This window comes from Alligator mississippiensis, chromosome 2 (genome assembly GCF_030867095.1).
Source record: "Alligator mississippiensis isolate rAllMis1 chromosome 2, rAllMis1, whole genome shotgun sequence".
NCBI lineage: Eukaryota > Metazoa > Chordata > Crocodylia > Alligatoridae > Alligator > Alligator mississippiensis.
The window spans coordinates 151,785,643-151,808,367 of NC_081825.1; the positions used below are offsets into that span (position 1 = coordinate 151,785,643).

The 22,725-nt window shown below is 46.9% G+C and overlaps 1 protein-coding gene across 7 annotated transcripts in view; it reads right to left on the bottom strand.

Annotated features, from left to right (window-relative positions):
• The window catches only part of FAM13A (family with sequence similarity 13 member A), a 257,788-nt gene that overhangs the window by 74,085 nt on the left and 160,978 nt on the right, over positions 1-22,725 (bottom strand). The window lies entirely within an intron of this gene.

Sequence of the window (22,725 nt, forward strand, 5' to 3'; positions counted from 1 at the left end):
CCTGCCCTCACCCCCCCCCACAGCCTGCGGGACTCTACGCCGCTGCCCAGCCCTCCAGGTCCCCTGCAGCCAATGGGCGGCCGCGCAGCCGCGTTCCAAGGCCGTGGGGGCGGGTTCCAGCGGGGCCCTGCGTTCCAGCAGGGAACTGGGGTTGTGGAATCCTCCGGGCGTCACTGCGCGGGGCGGGGCGGAGCCTGGACTGGCCTGCTCTCCGCCAAGGACCTGCTTCCGAGCGGGGGCAGCCTCGCCTCGTCTCGCGTAGGGATGCTGAAGAAGCGGAGAGGCTGCGCGCGTGTGTGGTGTTCCCTTGCCGCCCTGACTCTATGGCAGAAACACCCTTACCATCTAACTGCATACAGCACCTAGTCGGGGTTCAGCCATCTCTCTTCAGGTCTAAATGCAGATCATAAATAATGACCATGCAGAGGCAGTGCATGTAATGCCAACCGGATTAGAGCCTGCCAGCTCTCGAGGCAAGAGAAATGGATAGGAAATGACAGTCCCCAACCAAAAGGATTTACAACCTACAAATGTCCTCTGAAAATGCCATCTCATTCTTCTTCTGAAGAGCACAACCCCAGGGCTAAAAGGAGTGCTCATAGTTTGCACTGAGACAGGTGAATAATTCCATTAGCAAGGGCAGGTTTGCTATGTGGACTCATGTCAGTTATATCAACGTTAGCTGTGGACAGACAAAGTGATCAAAATATGGAGTGATGGGGCAGGGACAGGGAAGGCATCAGACGCTGGTAATCTCACATCAGATACTCCACAATAGTGATTTCACATGTCTTGGTAAGTGGAAGCTAAACCTCAGTGACTATTCACCCAGAGATTTAACTTTCCCACTATAGCTTCCATTTACTATGGAATAGGGATACACATCAAACAGCCTGCAGAGGAGCACATGATGTATAGTCAGCTCCCACTCCCTTTTACCTTGTTACCATTTGCTCATGTGTCCATACTGTTGGGTGCACTCTATACTAGAAAAGGTTTGCTGGTATAGCTATAACAGTGTATCTCTAAAGGCAAACCCACCTAGGGTAATCACAGCCAGTAAGAGTGATATTGCCAGCTTAATTTACCCAGGTTCCTCAAATGAAGCAAGCTATCTCGGTGCATACATGTTTGCTGGTAAAGCACTGGAAAAATATTGTTTCTCCCAACTGACACTACTACATCAGCTAAAGTTTCTGGTATAGACCTGCTATTAGAAACAAAGGAAATGCTGCCTACCTCAGCAAGATGCCAAAGGTACATCTTTTCTAGATAACACAGTGATACAATTTAACCACAAAACATAGCCTCCTGCCTATTTACACTAATCTATTACCTAATAAACTTGTGTTAGGACTTTCTCATCCTGAATTAGAATAGCAAACTAAGCACCAAGATGGTTAGCCAGGTTAGTCTGAAGACAGGCAGAAGGTAGTTGGTGGCACCTTAGAGAGAAACTTTCAGAGAGGCAAAGGCAGACAAGGTTCTGTGGGTAAATCCAATATCTTTTATTAGACCAACTTAAGTAGTTGGAAAAAATTCTTCTTAGCAACATTTTGGGCACAAATGCCCTTCATCAGGCTGAGGAAGCATTTGCAGAGGCATAAGCTTTTGTAAGCAACACCTAATACCATAGCATCTGGTAGGTCGCTGCCTCTATCAAAGTTCATGCCTCTCTGACCCAGTTGGTCTATAGGGTGCCACCTTGCCCTACTTTCTACTTACTTGTCAACAAATTAGCCTAGTACAGCTCCATGGTGCAACTATGGATATGTCAACACTGGAACCCCAGCACTAACATGTCCATAGCTGCACAACATCACAGCTTTACCCTTACCTTATTTGTTGTGCTTTATTTAGTATGATGAAGCCTTGGCTGGGACCTCTGGGCATTGACATGATATAAATAAATAGTTTACACAGTGTCTAGGCACCTGGGTACAGTCTGCATGAGGTGGATCAGAGTACCCAGGAACTGTACGTATCAAATGGTTGAAGAAGAAGAAATGGTAACAGCAGAGTTTGTTTTTACTGATGTTCCCAATGTGACATTTCTGATGCTCCAAGGCTGCTCTGAAATGATGGGTGTTACCCTGACCCTTAACTTGTATGTTCCACAATAAAGAAAAAGGCAAATCACCAGTTAGTTGGGTGGGTGGGTGGGTGGGTGGGAGGGGGAGTGGAGGGGAGAAAGGGGTGGTATCATTAGCCAGTATCTCTGCAACACTGAAGCCTTGGGAAATGAGTCATATAAAACCTACAACAAGATCCAGTATCAAAAGTTTCCAGGAATATTGAAGGAGATGTTCAGAATTTTTAGGGGGTGGGGAGGGGGAGTCTGGCACCACCTAGTTATCCAGTAACCATGAATTCCCCCCAAATCAACCACTTCCCACAGCTGCTGCACCTGGAATTAGAAAAAAATATGCAGAAAAAGCACTATTATGGGGAAATGAACAATTTGACTCGGCAGATAGGAAAGCTGCTTTCTGCCATTTTTTGCACTGAAAAAGGGGAAAGAACTTCCGACTGAAGGAAGGCATAGAGCACCCTCCTAGACAATGACTTCCGTCAGAGTGCCCTACGTGCTAACACTTTACTGATCTATTGAAGGGAGGAGGCAACCTGTGGGGTGCATGTCACAAGTGCCATGGGCAATCTTTGTATATGGCACATGGCAGATCAGGGAAGGGACAGCCAGCACAGTGGCTGATGGGGTAGGAAGCAGAAACCAGAGGAGCAAATCATATAAGGGAAATGGATTTGGAGTGGCACTCAGAGAGGGTCCAGCTAATTTGTGGCACATCTACCAAAAAGACTGGCTCCTACTGCTCTGTTGGATAATTCCAAAACAGCAATTCAACCAGTCTTGTAACACAGATTTAACATGGACACTGGCAGCATCAGCCTTAAGTCCCAGAGGAGCTAGTCTATAGGCTGAAGGGAAGCAGTGGCCAAAGTACATTAATTATATGTTTAAAGCTCCCATGCAGATGTAGGTCACATGAATTAGTCATGAGCAGTCAGCTCCTTTGAGAACCAGAAAACCTTCACAGATTAACAGAGAGTTACCAGATTTCAGACAAGGATGTCTAAAAACTGCTCATCCTGGTCCGTCTCAGCAAGAGATGGGAGAGTTTATGTTTAAAAATCCAAGCCTGACCAAAACAATGGACTGTCATGCAGATGCACTCTTAGGACCTGGGGCATGGAGCTGGAACCGGGAAAGAAGGTAGATAAACTGTGAAGTGGCTCTGCTTTAGTGGGCTAAGCTGTTTGTTTAATGCTTGCTACTGTTAAAAGGCATTATCAATGCTCTGTGAACTGTGTCAGAGCAAGTGCTCTGTTGCACAAGTCCACACCACCCATGTCATAGGAAAGGTCCTTTTATTTTAAAAGAGCAGCACCCTCTGCCACCTCAGATCCAGAGTGAAGCTATCTGACCTTTATCTCAATTAAGTAACCAGTAGTGACACAGAAATCTTGATGGCTTTCTGTTGAAATAAACATATACTTTTAACAAATGTAAGAGAGAGATGTTAATTTTCTATATAATATCATTTAGTATCCTTTTAAAAAACACCTTGAATATTTTTCTGACTTGCTATCAAACTCAATAACTCCTTCTTTCTAGGCAGCTCTTTGAATAACCAGTATTGCTTTATTCCATTTCTGTCAAACTAAGTATTGTTATCCAGATGCCAAGTCAGCTAAAATAAATTGGCTCCTATATTTTACAAAGGACTTCTCTGCATGGAGAAAAACCAATAACACCCCGTGTGGAATAGCTATCATTGAATAGCTAAAGTGCATGAACCTAAACAATATAAAAGCCTCACTAGTGCAGAAGTAGAGTCTACAAGGATGGTGAGTGAATAATATATACGTGTTTACACCTGAGCTAATTTGAAGTAACTTCCCACTGGCTTCCGTATGCAGACAAGCTCTAAGAATCTGCTAAAATCCAGTGCACAGACTTTCCAGATAGAAAGTCTAACACCAAGGAAAGTCAAAACATCAAGTCTAACACAAGGTTTCATAGCTCATCTTTCCCTACATATCCACTGGCAAGAAAATTTAATGTCTATTAAATTCAGGCAGATTAAAAATGGGAAAAGTTGTCCTTTCACTAGAAGCCCTTGTTTCCCAAGGTTTTAAGTATTTCTGGAGTAGCAGAAGCAGCCATGATAATCCCAGGCTGGGAGATGTAGAGAAGGGTAAAGGAAGTACCATAGGATATGGACGACAGCCAGTCTCAAAGGCTAATACCCCCTGCTGTTCCAAACTGGGGTAAATCCCACCAGGGCAAGTTCTGCTTTATACAAGTGCAACACATCTAAGCTAGTCCTTTGAACCCCTGTGGCAGAATGCCACCTCTGTCTCTCCCCAAAAACTCTGCTATGGACAATTTGGTTAACATGGTCCCTGCAAAGGGCAAACATCCCATCTCTTTAGGTAACCCTGAGTTGGAGACATTCCTGAGGGAGGGGGGAAACCTGCTCCCTCTGCCTACGTGACTGGAATCACATACGTGGGTGGGGGGCTTAGACTCCCTATTGTTCTAAGCAATGCCAGTCTACCCAGCAACCAGTGATGCATTTCAAACTGGTTGGCTGCCAGCCAACAGGTGCTGGCCTCCATTGGACCAGGTAAATGAGGTCATAAGGTTTATATAAGTTAAGGACTGCTCAGGTGGAGGGGCAGTGGCAATGATGACAACTCAGAGAGAGAAGCTGGACCTTCTGAAACTTGCTCTCTCTTGAAAATCATGATCAGTGAATTGCCTGCCTCCAGAGGGAATCTCCACCTGCCTCTGGATGGTACTCGTGAGTAAGCTACCTGAGATCTAACTAGATATATAGTTTGCAGTAACTCAGATGCGTGATCAAAGGCTACCTAGCCACCCTGTTTGCTCTATGGGATTTCTCTGATATTGCTCTACCCTGTACCCTATTCCAAACCTACTCCCTGTAGCCAATAAAGTTCTTCTTTATACCTATTGTGGGAGACTTATTCGGAGTGGATCTAGATTATGCCTTGGGGTCCCCTTCGTTCGGCCGACCAAGGGAGACCACTATTTGTGCTTCAGAGTGAGGAAAGCACCCCAAGTTCTTGAAGTGGGTCGAGTACCCTCAAGGGCTACTAGGCCTGTGTTTTCCAGAGGGCACAGAGCCAGGATCAGTCCAGACCCTGGGTAGTGGTGGCATTACCCCCAGGCTAGAGGGTATGCTCCAGGAAGGGGGTCAGCCAGACGTGAGGCGCCCCCAGGGAGGCACTTGGAGCCTGGAAGGTGGTCAGGCGCACTGAGGTGGGTGGCTCAGCACAGGAGCACCTCTACTGGTCCGCCACACCCCTGTCACTGTATCAGTGTAGTTACACCAGTACAAAACTCACTACTCCAATGCTTTGTCAATATCTGAATGATTTTTCACTTCATCACATAGGCAACAAGTGATTTATTTATGTCACAACCCGCAGCCTCTGCTTATCTCATCAGAAACAGCCAAAGAACAGAAATCTCACCTGGCAGCTATTTTCCTCCTTTCCCAATAATTAGCTGTCACAGCAATAGGAGATTTGATCATGGATGTTTACCCTAAAGCCAATATGCTACTTTGCATGGGGCACATCTTCCATTTATGCTCTTTGGCATCTAAGAGACTGGTTCAGAGCTGGATGATTCTATTGAAAGCTCCTGCTTCTCTGAATCAGTTAGTCTGTAGGGATACGACACCGTCCCACTTTCTTTCTGACTGAGCAGGGCTGGCCACCTCTGTGCTCTTTTACAGAATTAAGACTGGAAAAATGCATATAAAAGGTGGGAATTGAATATCTCTTTCCGTGTTAGTTGTCTGTCCTTGTTAAATTTATTTCCAAGTTTAGGCAAAATAAAATCTCTGATACAATTTATATAGATCTCTCCAAGTTCTACTGTTCAAGTTGGCAAACCTCATTTGACAGCAGTGGTAGCACATTTCACCAACTGTTTGTTTTAATCATAGGGAATAAGCCTACACACCAATCTTCTCCAGACAGGGAAAAAAGTTTGCAGAAACTTTTTATATAAAATGAAACAAAATTCCATTCCTACACCATATGCAACTCATGTGAAGAGAGATTATAGAAATATTATAGGTGCTATAGAAATAAAAATTCTCCTGATGGAAACAGTTTATTTTTTTGTATTTATACAGCTCCTGTCATGTTGTGAGTGCTATGGCCAAGGCCATAATATTCCAATGAGGTTGCATAAGCTCAGAACAATATCCAAATTTGAACAACATTGGCTTGTAATTTTTTTTTACCATGATTTCTAAAAACAAAACAAAGAAATGCTAGCTGGGACTATACATGAACCATTTCAACCCTCCGCATCTTATCCCCTCCAAAAACCCCTCCAACATTTAGAGATTGAACATAAATTTGAAAAGGAAGTGTCATGTCAATCATTACTACAGCATTGCTTTCTCCTCCTTCATTCCTTTGAACACTGAACTGCACAGCAAGTATTTTTTTCCCCCAGCGTATGAAAAGAAACAAGACAACAGAAACTGTGAACAGCATAGCACTGGGGGGCAGAGAATATAACTGATCTTGTTAATGGATTTTATGAAGATGTGGCTGCATCAGCCCCTTGGAAAGCTTTATACAGCAGATATCCACTACTGCCCTTCAATGTTACACAGACTGCAGTCCTACTGGGAAAAAAATGGGGCTGTTCTGATGGAAACTGAAGTTATATGAAGTGATGAGGCTAGAGAGTTCTGCTCAGTGCCTCCTAAGCATTCCTCTCATATTTAATACATTATTTAGTAGTTTCTCCTTTGCAGAAACATGAGCTGTGAAAGCAGAGATAAGCTTCCCTAATCAGACTGCAAGTGAAAGTTTTATGTATGTTACAAGGGAAAAGATGATAATATCTAGACAACTTTGGAACCCCAACAACTTATGGATGCTAACACAGGATATTTGCATTTGTGTATAGGATGATTTGTGTATATAAAAGATAGTGATTAAATTTAAAAATTCTGGTGGAAAGCAGTCTCCATGTGCAGGAAGATTTGACTGCTTAAGTAAGAAGAAACAAAACTCTGTGCATATAAAACAAGAACACATTTTGAAAATGTAGCCCTAAATGTCCGAGTAGATCAGACAGGATATTGCATTTAACGATTGCCATGGATTCACCCCAAAGCCAAGATGCATTTGGAGCTAACCTTGTGACATGCAGAAGTATTCTGCCAAATTAGATTTATTCCTGTGGTGTTTAGATTTTTTTTTGCAGCTAGTGTGAAGCTGTGTTCAGTTTTGTCATTTTTATTCCTGTATGTATCATGGGATTTGATATAAATGTGCTTTTGTGATTTCATATTATCCAGTAAGGTATTTAGCCCACACCCAAGCTACATCCAGCTGGTATGCATCTTGGGCTAGGCTGTTGTTCATCCTTTGAATTCAAAGATGACCATGATATCACTGGTTGGTTTAGTTTGTGTGAATGTGTAAATGGCTGATCAGGCCAATTTGTGCTTTGAATGGTCTACAGCACACTGAGAAAGGGATGCTGCTTTGAGTTGCCCGATAAACAAGCTCATTGCTTTGAGTTGCCCAGGGAGAGGGATTTAACGGTGGGGGGTCTACTACAGACCCCCCAACCAAGGGGAGGAGCTGGACCAGGAATTTTCGGGCCACCTTGCAGAGGCACTTAAGGCAAGGGATGTAGTTGTCATGGGTGATCTAAATTACCCGGACATCTGCTGGGAGGAGCAGTCAGCCATGTTGGATCATTCCAGGAGGTTCCTGGCTGAGATACAGGACCTCCACTTAACCCAGGAGGTGCACAGTCCCACCAGAGGAAATGCCCTGTTGGACCTGGTCCTGGCCACAGGCGATGATCTGGTAAGGGGGCTCCAGGTCCTGGACCACCTGGGTGATAGCGATCATCACTTGCTGGAATCCATCATCCAGCGCAGGGTGTCAAGGGCCTGCTGCAAGGTGGTAGCCCTAGACTTCAAGAGGGCCAACTTCAATGAGTTGAGGAGATTGGTGGGAGAGGCGCTGGGGTTCTCGAGGGCAGGGGAACTCAGTGCCCAAGATGAGTGGTCGTTCCTTAAGGAGACAATACTCAGGGCCCAAGTGGTGACAATCCCAACAAGAAGCAAGGGGGGCAAAAGTGCCCAAAAGCCTCCCTGGCTCACCAAGAAAGTCCTGGTTGCTAAAAAGGCGGCGTACACCCGGTGGAAGGGGTGGACTACCTCCAAAGAAGAGTATAACTCCACTGCTCGGGTCTGTAGGTGGGCTGTTAGGAAAGCTAAGGTGGACACAGAGCTAGGACTAGCGTCCAAGATCAAGGATAATAAAAAGTCCTTTTTCAAATATATAGGGAGGATGAAGAAGGCACTGGGAAATGTGGGGCCCCTGCAAGATACACTGGGCAATCTGGTGGTCACGCCAGAAGAGAAGGCAGACATCTTTAACAAATTCTTCACCTCCGTTTTCTTGGGCAGGGACCGGGACTCCCCCACCGTGATTCAAAACGGACTCAAGGGGAACGCCCCAAGACCTAAGGTTGAGGAGGACCAGGTTGGAGTGCTTCTGGAGGGGCTGGACGTGTTCAAGTCAGCAGGTCCAGATGCTCTCCACCTCAGGGTGTTGAGGGAGCTAGCAGGGGTTATTGCAGGGCCCTTGGTACGGCTTTACGAGCGCTTGTGGTGCTCGGGCCAGGTGCCAGATGATTGGAAGATAGCCAATGTGGTCCCCATCTTTAAGAAAGGGAGGAGGAAGGACCCAGGCAACTATAGGCCTGTCAGTCTTACCTCAATCCTGGGGAAACTCTTTGAGAAGATCATCAAGGAGCACATCTGTGATGGGCCGGCATCAGGGGTGATGCTGAGGGGCAACCAGCACAGTTTCATTAGGGGCAGGTCATGTCAAACCAACCTGATTGCCTTTTACAATCAGGTCACAAAAGTATTGGATGCAGGTGTCGCCATGGATGTAGTCTTTCTGGACTTCAGCAAGGCCTTTGACACTGTCTCTCACCCCATCCTCGTTAAAAAACTAGGCGACTGTGGCATCGATGCCTACACGGTCAGATGGATTGCTAATTGGCTGAAGGGTCATACTCAGAGGGTGGTGGTGGATGGGTCATATTCGACCTGGGGGGAAGTGGGCAGCGGAGTCCCCCAAGGGTCGGTCCCTAGGCCTGTGCTGTTCAATTTCTTTATCAGCTATTTGGACGATGGGGTGAAAAGCAACCTGTTCAAATTCGCTGATGATACCAAAATCTGGGGTGAGGTGGGCACGCTAGCAGGGAGGGAAAGACTGCAGAAAGACCTGGATAGGTTGCAAGGGTGGGCTGACAAAAACAGGATGCTTTTCAATACGGACAAGTGCAGGGTGCTGCACTTGGGCAGTAGTAACTGGCAACACACTTATAAGATAGGAAATGCCCTTCTTGAGAGCACGGAGGCAGAAAGGGATTTTGGAGTCATCACTGATGTTAATCTTGGAGTCAGTATTGACTCCAAGATTAACATGGGCCAACAGTGCGAGGTCACGGTCAGCAGGGCAAACCGGACCCTATCGTGCACCCACAGGTGCATCTCAAGTAGGGCTAAGGAGGTGATCCTCCCCCTCTACGCGACAGTGGTCAGGCCACAGCTGGAATACTGTGTCCAGTTCTGGGCGCCCCACTTCAAGAGGGATGTGGACAACATTGAGAGGGTCCAGAGGAGGGCCACCCACATGATCCGGGGACAGCAGGGCAGACCCTACAATGAGAGGCTATGGGACCTGAACCTGTTCAGCCTTCACAAGAGAAGGCTGAGGGGGGGGCCTTGTGACCATCTATAAACTCACTAGGGGGGACCAGAAGGGTTTGGGGGAGACCTTGTTTCCCCCAGCGCCCCCCGGGATAACAAGAAATAACAGCCACAAGTTGTTGGAGAGTAGGTTCAGATTAGACATCCGTAGGAACTACTTCACAGTCAGGGTGGCTAGAATCTGGAACCAACTTCCAAGGGAAGTGGTGCTGGCTCCTACTCTGGGGGTCTTTAAGAAGCGGCTCGATGCCTACATGGCTGGGGTCACTTGAGCCCAGTTTCTCTCCTGCCCAGGCAGGGGGTCGGACTTGAAGATCTACAAGGTTCCTTCCGACCCTACTTCTATGATTCTATGAAACAGCGTCTGTTGTTGTGAGATTTATGCTGTTTGCGCTTTTGCTTTTCCTCAGTGCTCATAGATGTACCTCCAGTATGGATGATTGTTCACCAGGTAGAAGAATCATGAGCGAGATCTTCCCAAGACTTCAGATCAATGTTGAAATATTTCAAGGTTGACCTGAGGGAGTCCTTGAAGCATTTCTTCTGACCTCCCTGAAAGTGCTTTCCCTCCTTTAGCTCACCATAAAAGATCTTCTTTGGCAGTCACTCATCTGACATCCTGGTGACATGCCCTGCCCTTTTTATCTGAGATTTCATCAACTGAGTGCAGATGGTTGAAATGCCTGCCTGTGTGAGAATCTCAGTGTCTGAGACCTTGTCTTGCCATCAGTTTCCTCAGACAGCCAATGTGAAAGTGGTTCAGCTTCACAGCATGGTATCTGTACACTGTCCAGGTTTTGCACGCATACATCAGGATTGGCAACACAATCACTTTGTAGACCTTCAGTTCTGTTTCCTGACCAATGCCTCTGTGCTCCCACACATTTGCACGTAGTCTGTTGAAGGCCATGCTTGCTTTAGCAATTCTGGCATTGGTTTTATCATTGACATGAACTGCACATGACAGTGTATTGCCGAGATAGGTGAACTTGTCCACTGCCTGGAATGTTTGGCTATTCACTGTGATGGTAGGCTGTATATAAGGCTGTCCTGGAGCAGGCTGGTGCATCAGTTCTGCCTTCTTAGTGTTGATTGCGAGACCAAAGTTGTCACAAGCTGAAGAGAAATGGTCCATACTCCGCTGCATGTCAGACTCAGATTTGGCATTCAGGGAACAGTCATCAGTGTGGCAGGCTTACGGCAGACTCGTATCAGAGCCAGCGTCCAGGTGGATGGTCTATGGGGAAAATGGCCAGTACTGTGCAGGAGGGGGCCTGCAGAGGGGCCTGGCCCTAGAGGCCTCCCAGAATAAAAGGAGCTCCTTGGCTATAGCTCAGGGGTGGGTGAGAAAGAAGGAGCACTAGAAGTGCTATCTGATAACCTCTCCACATCCAGAGCACTACAGGAGCTGGCCACTGGATAACACTGCCAGAGCTCAATCTACAGTGTGGCAGTAGGGCTGGGGATCCTTCCTGAGGCAGGAGCCCCTGCGGAACCAGATGAAGCCACCAATGGCCAGGAACCTGTGGGAGAGGGAGCAGGTATTGGTGCAAGAGCTATGACTAGCAAGGCAGGGGATGTGTGCCTGATCAAGCAACTGCTCACTCACTGTGATGCTGACAGGTACTCTGAAGGCAGTCAGGATGGGAGGCAGGCCATCCAAGAAGGACTTGTGGGACCCACCGAGAGAGGGAACTCATCGGGTGCCCCCAGGACTCTGTGCATCACACATGAGTGAGCCCGGAGTCAGAAATTCCTGCAAGAGCAGTGTCAGCCTCGTAGGGCCCAAACAACCATGAGAGAACGTCTTGTGAAGCACTGCGGCATGTGGCCAGGCACCAGCAGGCCTAAAGTGCCGGCCCACCTGTAGTGTATCTGCACCTGATGAAGTGTGTGGGAGTCAGGTAAAATGCATTCCATTGAGCCTTGAGCATGGAATTGAAGTGATTAGAGGCGGGTAGCATTGGTGCTCTGCTCACCCGCACTGCCAGAGCATCTTGTATTCAGTTATAGTTAAGTTGTACATTCACTAAGGTGGGAGAGCCTGGTCATACTCCTGCGAAGAATGTTGTGGGCAGGAGTTTCAAGGGAATGAATGGCACCAGTGTTCGGTTCCAGAGCTGATCACCCAAAGCAGACCACCTGAGTGGAAAGAGGTGAGGTGCAGCAGAGGAGGAGACTCACAGAAGAAATACCAGCAGAGTCCCAGGGGTCAAAGAAAAGAAACATTGAACAACACCTCTAGGTAATTTTAAAAAACCACCAAGTCATGGCAGACAGTAAACCCCAGGGTAGCACCGAGGTGGGCTGGACATGATAGTGGTGGCACTGCAGACATGGGCCTGCCACAATCAGCAAACAGATCATAAACAGTCATCATTTCCTGTAACTTTGTCTTCACCCGTACTGTCCTCAAATTGAAGAGTCTGCCATCAGTCCTGTAACTGATGCCAAACCCAGTGTCGCAGTCGTGAAAGGTTGTGAGCATGGCAAAGAACATCATACTGAAGAAGGTTGGGGCCAACACACAGCTGTGCTTGACTCCATTAGTGACTGGGAATAGTTCAGATGACTCGCCATCATCCACAAGGTGAACAAGCATGCCATTATAGAATTGTTGAATCACTGCAATGAATTTCTCTAGGCTATGCAGGGTGGTGGTGATGGCTGTTCAGGAAACAATAGCCATTCCCATTCATAGAAGGTCATGTTTTCTCCTTGTATAGATTGAAACAATGGCTAACTAAATGGGCCCTTTTGGGAAAGGGGACTGACACACTTTTAGTCATTCCCACCTGATAGAGAGGGAAAACTCATCTGCATAATATTGGGCCTTTTTACACATGCAAGCACCACAGCACCAGGCACTTTGAAAAGCACCTAATGCTGCAACGCTTGCAGTTGTATAACTGGCAAAATGCGAGTCAGCGCTGAGAAAACTGTGGCTGCACACATTTGAACTAAAACATATTGGAGGTGCTTTAGTTGAAAAGTGCACCACTGCAATTTTCTGGTTGCTGATGCACATTTCACCACTTATACAAGTTCACGCGGCACGGCGCAGTTTGCTTTAGCTTGTGTGCAGAGCAGACTTGATTGAGTCTGCTCCAAAGGAGTGGATCTCCGGCATGTCGAGGGACAGAAAAGTATGTGTATAAATGCTCCATTAAGTCTGCTCAGCTCCCGCTCTGGGTGGTGGCATTGGGTGGGCAGAGGGGCTGGCTGGGGCACTAGTATGCTGAAAGTGCAGAGCCATGTGGCTAAGCAGCAGAGTCTGGCCATCTGCTGGCTGGGCTAACCAGGTGTGGTCAGTGTCTATACATGTGTTTAATCACAATAAATTACCCCAGCATAAGTTAGTATTGCCCCTGTCCCTGACTGAGGTTTAAATTTGTTTTGATCTTACTGAGGTTTAAATTAGTTTACTGTGGCTTAATACCATTGCATGTGTAGACAGTGACATTTTACTCTGCAGCGAATTAGTCTACACTGCAGTAAAGTCCATGTGTTGACACAGCCTCTGTGACAGAAAGGGCTAATATGATCATCAGATGTCTAATTGTGTCCAGTTCTCATGTCCAGATTTCAAGATGCCTGTTGAAAAAGTGGAGAAGATTCAAAGGGCCTGAAAACAAATTCAAGGATTGGAAAGCATGACTTACAGAGAAAAGTTCAAGAAACTCCATCTATTAAGCCTGGTGGATAATTTGAAGGTGAAGGCATCTTGGTCAACAACATTCATGAAATTATAGTCATGAGAAAGCCCCTTTATAAATCCATGGTGCATCCACACCTTGAACACTGCCCAGTTCTGGTGCCTATACCTCAGAAAGGATATAGAAGAACTAGAGATGGTCCAGAGAAGGCAACACGGACTAGTGGTATGGTAGGGTTTCCATATGAGGACAGACTAAAGAGGCTAGGCCTATTTAGTTTAGAAAAGAGACGCTTGGGGGCGGGGACATGATAAGGATTTACAAAATATTAAATGCGAAGAAAAAGTAAATAGGGATTTGTTATTTACCATCTCTCACAATACAAGAACTAGGGGTCACAAAATGAAGCTAGTAAGTAGCATGTTAAAAACTAACAAAAGGAAGTTCTTTTTCACACAGCCTGTAATTAAAGTATGGAATGGATTGCCACTAGATGTTGTAGAAGCTAACAGTTTAGCAAGATTCAAGAAGGGACTGGACAGATTCTTGGCGGAAAAGGGCAGCAGTAGCTACTGAGCATGGGAGTTAAGGATACGGCCTCTGAATTAGAACTTTCTAGACTTTAAATGTGGAAGGCTGAAAATGAGAGAGAAACAGTGGAAAAAACCCTGGTCATACCCATTTCACTCTCCCTTTCAGCATCCACTCTCTGCCACTGTGTGACACAGAATATTGGGCAAGATGGTCCTATGGTCTGACCCAGTAAATGGCAATTCTTATGTTCCTATAAAGGAAGGCTAAAAACAGAACGAAATATTGTACTGGGGAAAAGCAAATGTTCACACACTTGGAGAACTAACTGGCAGGAACTCATGGGAGACAAGTCTAAATGAAAAGGGGAGCAGAGGGAAGTTGGTGGTTAGGTCCAAAAATAGGCTATCCCAATGTGGAGACTGGTTAGGGAGACTATGTAGCAAAAGACTGTGTGGTTAAACTGTGAGATCAACAATGACTTGAAACTTAAAAATAAGTCCTACAAAAGATAGAAACTTGGCCGTACTGTTAAAGATGACTAACAGAGTGTAGTATGAGCATGTACTGACAAAATCAGGATGGCCAAAAAATAAAATGATACACAGCTAGTAAGGAAGATAAAACTTAACCAAAAAGCTTTCTATAAATATGCTCTGAGTAAGAGGAAGACCCAGGAAAGTACAAGTGCCTGAATGAATGGGAAGGGGAAGCTAATAATGGACAATGCAGATAAGGCTGAAGGGTTTACTGCCTTTTTTATTTGAAAATTGATCAATCGTCAACTGACAAGCACATCACCAGCAAGGATAGGTTGCAGGTACTCAGCCCAAAGGAAGAAAAATAACAAGTTAGAGATTATTTAAACAATAATCTGTTGTCAAATGAGCAAGATCTGATGGGATTCATCCTGGAATACCCAAAGATCTGGCTGAAGAATAGCAGACTGGCTATCCTTTTATGGAGGATGAGTGGGTTCACTAAGACTGGAAAAAGGGCAATGTAGGGCTTTTTTTAAAAACAAAAAGGATATAAAAGGAGGGCCCAGGGAATCAGAAATCAGTCAGTCTAACTTTGAGACCTAGAAAGCTAGTAGAATGATGCTGGATCAAACAATCAATTTGTAGGAACCGATATGATAACAAGATGATAAACAACAGCCAGCACTGGATATATCAAGAACAAGTCATACCTAAGCAACCTGATTTCCATCTGTAACAAGGTTACAGGCTTTGTGGATGCAGTGAGAACAGTGGATACGATATACTTCAATTTTAGGCAGGTTTTGGCATCATTTCTTATGATGTTCTCATAGTTATTCTAAGGGAACACTTTAAATTAAACTACTATAAAGGTGGTTGTATAATTGGTTGGATGATTATACTGGCCACACTTGCCGCTTAGGCGATGGGCGGTAGGGAGGGGCAGGCGGTAGTGCCGGTGCCCCCCCCGCAAGTACCAGCTGGGGAGTGGAGCACCATGGTGCTCCCAAAAGCGGCTGCAGGCACTTCCGGAAGCGGCCACAGAGATCAGCCGCAGCAATCGGCCATCTTGCAATTGCCTGTGGGGGGGACCTAAGCTTGGAGCTAAGCTGTGTTAATAGATTTAATAGATTTCTTAGACATTAGGGCTGAAAGGGACCTTGTAAAATCATTTGAGTCCTGCCCCGTGCCCAAGGGGCAGGAAGTCAGCTGGGGTCAAAGGATCCCAGCAAGATGTTGATCCCAGCTAAATGTTTCTTGAAAGTGTCCAGAGTAGGTGTTTGCACCACCTCTGGGGGCAGTCTGTTCCAGGCCTTGGGGCTGAGACAGTGAAGAAGTTTTTCCTTATGTCCAGCCTAAAATGGTCTTGCAGGAGTTTGCGACCGTTGGACCTTGTCATCCCCTGGGTTGCTCTAGTGAACAGGTGTTCCCCCAGATCCTGATGCACACCCCTTATGTACTTATAGGCTGTGACCAAGTCACCCATGAGTCTGTGTTTCTCCAAGCTGAAGAGTCCCGTAGCTTGCAGCCTCTCTTTATAAGGCTTGTTCATTTGCCCTCTGATCATGCATGAGGCTCTCCTCTGGACTCTTTCAACCTTCCCTACATCCTTCCTAAATTGTGGAGCCCAGAATTGGATGCAGGACTCCAGCTGCAGCCTCACCGAGGCCGAGTACAGCGGGAGGATGACATCCTGGGTCTTGCTCAAGATGTATCGGTAGATGCAAGCCAGAGTTTTGTTCACTTTGCCAGCTGCGGTATCACATTGGTGGCTTATATTCATCTTGTGATCAATCATGACTCCCAAGTCTCTTTCACTCGTGGTGCTAGCAAGGGTAGCGTTGCCAAGCTTATAAGTGTGATGCGGTTTTTTATTCCCGAGGTGGAGCACCTTGCATTTCTCCGTATTGAATGCCATCAGGTTTTCATCCACTCACCTTGCAAGCCTACCAAGGTCAGCCTGGATCACCAGCCTATCCTCAAGTGTGGAGACTCTTCCCCAGAGTTTGGTGTCATCAGTGAACTTGACCAGTCTGCTTTTGACACCAGTGTCCAGATAGTTTATGAAGACATTAAAGAGTACAGGTTGGAGAACGGAGCCTTGGGGGATGCCACTAGTCACCAAGTGCCATGTTGATTCGGTTCCGTCAACTACCACTCTCTGCGTCTGACCTTGGAGCCAGCTCCCCAGCCATCAGACTGTGGCGTAGTTGAGGCTGCAGTTGCCCAATTTTTCTATGAAGACATCATGGGACACCAGGTCAAAGGCTTTTTTAAAGTCCAAATATATGACATCAACCTCTTCCCTTTCGTCCAGGTGATACGTCACCTGATCATAGAAGAAAATGAGGTTGGTCAGGCAAGACCTACCTGCAACAAACCCATGCTGGCTATCCCTTGGAATGTTGCCTTCTGTTAGCCCGTTTCCCTAGAATGGTTTCTTTGATAATTTTTAACAAAATCTCCCCAAGGATTGAGGGAAAACTGATTGGCCTGTAGTTTCCTGACTCATCTTTCCTCCCTCTCTTGAAGATGGGCACCACATGGGCCCTCTTCCAATCTTCAGGTACTTCACCTGAGTGCCACAAGTTCTTGAATATCCTCACCAGTGGCTGCGCTACAATATCTGCTAGTTCCTTTAGCACTCTTCGGTGCAACCTATATGGACTAGCTGATTTATGGGGGTCCAGCCTCTCAAGATGATCCCTCACAAGATCCATGCTAATGGTTGGCATATATTCATCCTCACCCTGGTTATCCCGCATCATGTTAGGCAGGGTGATCCCTTTGGGCTGGTGAAAAACGAACACAAAGTAATCTTTAAGCAGATTGGCTTTTTCCTGCGTGTTGGTAGTCAGCTGCCCCAGCTGGTTTAGCAGGGGTCCAACGTTGCCCTTGTTTTTCTTTTGACTCCCCACATATCTGAAGAAAGACTTTTTATTGTCCTTAATTTGTGTAGCCAGATAGAGTTCAGTTGCAGCCTTGGCTTTTTTAGTTTGTTCCCTGCAGGTGTGGACCAGTACAGAATATTCCTCCTTAGTGATGTTTCCTGTCTTCCATCCTTTCTATGCCTCTCCTTTTAGACATAGGAGGTCCAAGAGTTCCCTGTTGAGCCAACGGGATTGTTGAGCCCTTTTACCACCTTTCCTACGGGTTGGGATGGGCTCCCTTTGTGCTTCTAGGATCACTTCTTTAAGGAGCAACTACTCATCCTGAACTCCCCTCCCTGTGAAATCATGGCCTCTCAGGGCCTCAAGAACAAGCCCCCTCAGCATATGAAAGTCAGCTTTCCTAAAGTCAAGGACTACTGCACTGCTGGCTGACTTGCCAGCTTTGTGATGGATAGTGAAAGTGATCAATTTGTGGTCACTGTCACCCAGCTTCCCTTGGATTCTTAGGTCGCTGATTAGATCATCCCCTTTGGCCAGTACTAGGCCCAGCAGCATCTTGCCTCTTATTGGGCCATAAACTTCTTGAGACAGGTAGAGCTTATCCACACATGTAAGGAAGCTTTGTGACCAATTGGATTTGGTTGAGTGCTCATGCCATGAGACATCCAGGTAGTTGAAGTCTCCTATGATGACCGTGCACCAAGAGCATGCAGCCTCAGCCAGTTCCCTGGCAAATTCTTGGTCAAGCACTTGTTTCTGGTTTGGAGGTCTACAGTAGATTCTTATTATTGTATCCCCTTCACTACGTTCCCCTTGTATTCTAACCCAAAAGGTCTCCAGTTGTCCTCCTTGGGTGCCAATCTCAGCCTGTAGGGACGTGTAGCTCTCCTTCACATAGAGTGTCATGTGAAGGACACTTCACACATGTTAAAGCAGCACCCTGCTACAAAATTTTGCCAGCCCCTGGCCAGGAGGATGGAAGTGAGTGCCCACGTAGCAAGAGTGCAGATGACAGGATAGGGTAGCTGATACTTTAAAGGACCAGATTAGGATTCAAAATAACCTTGATAAACTGGGAAAGCAGTCTGAAATAAATTAAATGAAATTCAATAAGGACAAGTGCAAAGAACTTAGGTAGTACTTGGGACTATTTGAGCTGGTTGCAGTGCCACAGAAAAGAACATGGGGGCTATAATGGATTGCAAACTGAATAGGAGTCACAGTGCAATACTACTGCAAAAAAGTTAAGTGCAAACTGGGGTGTGTCAACAGGAATATCATAATCTAAGTCAGGGGTAATCATTCCTTCATTTTATTCAGCATTGGTGAAGCACTACATTTTAAGATGCATATGGACAATTAGGAAGAGGCCAGAGGAGAGCTACAAAAATATCCAGAGCTCTATAAAACATAACTTATGAGGAAAGGCTGGAGGATCTGGGGTTATTGAATTTAGAGAAGAGACAAAGAGGGGGCAGTTGGTGACGATCTTTAAACACAGAAGAGGCTATTAAGATGACCATCAACTTGTGTTCTGTGCCCAAAAAGGACAGGACAATAAGTAACTGGCTTGAAGTGCAAGACATGTAGGGTGACCACATATCTTGGATTGGCCAGGACAGTCTGGGATTTTGGAGGCTAGTCCCGGCAGGCCAGTGAAAATGAAAATGAATGTTCTGGTTGCCAGGTGGGGAGGAAGAGTGGCAGGAGCTGTGAAATAGGAAGCCCTAGCCCACAGCAACATTGCCATAATAGATCAGCTTGATTAGTGAAATGACCATTAAAAAGGGATTAACACCTGTGAAGAAAACAATGGGTCATTAACGGGCCATTGACTTCTGAACTGCCTGAATATTGGTGCCTCACACCCACCTGTGTCAAAGCTGTGGAGGGAAGGGGGGACAGTGTCCTGGATTTCACATTGTCCCATATGGTCATCCTAGCCATAGGCCCCGAGGCTGCATGTCTGGCATGTGCAGGCACTCCCTCTCCCTTTACTGCATGTAGGCAGGCACCCCTCCACTTCGCTGCATGCGTGGGTGGGCACACCCTCCAGCCGTACTATATGCAGCTCCTCACCTCACTTTACCACACCTTCAGGTGCCTGACCACAGCTCCCCTGCTGCACCATGCCACGTGGGTACTGCTGGCTCCCCTGGCACTACAGGTTGGGCTGTGCTGTTCCACCCTATCCCACCCAACTCCCTGGAATTAGGCACATACTGAAAGTTGGAGGAGGAAAGGGGAGCCCTAACACCCTGGCTGCTGCTTCAGGCAAAATGATAGGGCGGGAGGCACTTAGGTTAACCCCTGGTGGGCTGTCAGGTGAACCATAGTTATCAGGCTTGAAGCATGAATCAATTCAGAGAAGTCCTATGGTCTTTTAATGCAGCAAAATATAATAAACAACAGCTATGGGCTCCTATAGACATGCAGGGAGCCTGCTCTGACATGCCGGAAATCCAGCGAGTTGGAGTAGGCTCAATTAATCGTGTCTGCTGGAGTGCAGAAATTAATGCTCTCCAGCAGACTCTAGTAGTCTGGTGTCACATGTATCAGTATCCCCACACTGAAAAATGGTGGTGGGGTGCTTTGAAGTAAAGGTCATTTGATAAGCTTTAGTTCAAAGCATCCTGCCACAATTTTTCAGTGTGGGAATGCTGATACAGGCAAACCTGCTTAGCGCTATTTCGCTTAGTGCTATTTCGCTATAACGCTCATTTAAAATTGATACCTGATTTCACTTAGTGCTCAGTGAGTTTCATTATAACGCTCGCAGTTGCCATCTTGGGTCATTAAAAAGAATTGTGGTTGCCATCTTGGGTCCGCAAATACTTTCAGTTTCACTTAACGCTCCACTCAACACTCATTTTTTCAGGAACCAATTAAGAGTGCTAAGCAGGGGTTGCCTGTACATGTGATGCTTGGGCACTTTCAATTGGTGTGACTCACTAATTAAAGCCCCTCCCCCCCCCCCACCTCCCAGAGAACGTGTAAAAATGCCCAATGGGACTTTCCAGATTTAAAGTTATCTTAATCTGTGAATCAGCTGTCCCTGTTAGCACCAGTATCTGTGGTTCCAGGAGGAGCAAACAGTTCAAAAGACTGTGTGGTTAAACTGTGAGATAAACAATGACTTGAAACTTAAAAATAAGTCCTACAAAAGATGGGAACTTGGCCATACAGGTCAGTTGCATCATACGCACTTTTAACTTGCACGAATTCAACTATACACGGGGTTGGAGGGGGCAGCGGGGCTTGAGTTTGCACGCTGCGTTGCCGCTTAACTGGAGGCCCATTATGGCGGTGACGGCCACTGCCTCCAAAACCTCCTGCTGTCGCCATGGAGCTGTGCCCGAAGCTGTGTGACCGGCCGCCAGATGGCAGTGGTAGCATGGTGGTGGCCGGGCGGCACGCAGCCATCCCCATCACCACCCCGCGCTGCGCCACTGCCGCCGGCCACACAGCTCTAAGCACAGTGCCACATGCAGACTCAAGCCCCGCCCCCTCCCACCCCGTGTATAGTCACCGATTTTTGCCTTACGTGATTTTTGCTTTACACGCTGACTTCATCACCTAACCCCCGCGTAAGATGCAACTGACCTGTACTATTAAAAGATGACTAACAGAGTGCAGCATGAACATGTAGTGACAAAATTAGGATGGCCAAAAAATAAAATGATACACTGCTGATTTGACAGAAGATCCCTAGGACAGTCCACTTTTACACAAAGTGTAGCACATCATTAATTAATATAGTAATGGTTGCGGAGGCGCCTTTGGTTTACACAAGCAGCTCTTTTAGGGCCTGGCACTGGGTTTCAACAATCCTGGGGAAGCATAGTTATGATTTACAACAGATGAAAAAATGGGAACAGAGACTGTGTTCACTTTGTAACAGAATAGGCCTTTTGACAAGGGAACTCCAATAGTTTTCCATATATCATGCAGCTTAAATCTACAAAAATGATACATAAAAGAGTTGCCACCCCTGCCCAAATATCAGGGATGGTGTCGTGAGAGTGGGGCAGGGCTTTCAGCCAGCACCAATTTACTTTCCAGCCAGCCCCTGCTCCTCACAGAGCAGCCCGTGGTCCCAAGATCTAACACTTAACTGATTTAACTATTTACACTTTATTTACAAAACAAGAATAATAGGAAAGGTTATTTACAAGTGAACTTAAATGTCATAACCAGAATCACAAAACAAACCAGAATGCATTAGGCAACCCTTGACTCAAGAACCACAGGTAGGGTAACTGGCAGCTTTTAGCCACTGCTGAGATGCTTCAGCAAGGAATCAGGGTGCTTGCTTCCAGCAGCTCCAACAGGCTTCCCAATAAGGGACAGACTGCAACAGTGTAGGTTCTTCTGGTCTGCAGCAATCAAATTGTATCAAGCCCCTACCCCACCTCAAAGAAGCTGAAGGGTGACCCTACATGGCAACTAAAAGGCAAGCAACAAGCAACAGAGTAGGCTCCTGCAGCAATTGGCATGACCCAGGCACAAAGCTCAGAGACTCCATCCGATGACAATCGGCTACAGAATAAGGGACAGGACTGAGTCCCCTCTGGGGCAGTCAGTGGCAGAGGGTCAGCAGCACAGGCAGCTGCTAAGGGTCGCTGCTCTAAACCCCTGCTCCTGATGACTGGCTGAGTGCTCCACACTCCTCATGGCTTGTGTATCTCACCCCAAGCTCTGGCCTGTGCCCCGAGCTCCCAGGGACCCTCGTCCTGGTGCTCTGCTACTCTTCAGGATCCCAATGCCTTGCCTGCTGCTGTCCTGATTCCCTGGGGGAGGTAAGGGGTTTCCTCAACTCACCGGCCCAGCTCCCTGCTCTGGATAAGGATGCTGCCTGCACTCCTGGCCGCTGCTTCTTCTCCGCAGTGGAGTGGAGGGCTGACTGTCCCCTCTAGCCTCCTGGACGCCTGGCACATCCAGCCCACTGTGATGGGTCCTTGGGGCACCAGCTCTCTGCCCCAAGCCCTGGCCACTGCTCCCTCTCTGCTGCAGGGCTGGAGGCATGGCCGACTGCCACTGCCACCTTCTCCCAGGGCCTGCGAGGCTCTTCAGAGGGGTGTCTCTGCTCCCTCTGCTGGGTCAGCTCACCCCAGCTCTTCTTAGGCCTCCTGAGTCATTCCCCATAGTCACTATTCAGCAGCCCCCCATGCCAGTTTGGCTGCTGCTTTTATCCCCTCCCGCAATCCCACCCTGGCTTGCAAACTGGCCAACCAGGGCTCAGGGTGGCTGGCCCACAACTCTGGCCATCCCCCTTCTATGCGAATGAGGGGATTGAAAACCCCATCTTTAGGTTGGCTTCTCCTTTTCCACAGGGCAGGGC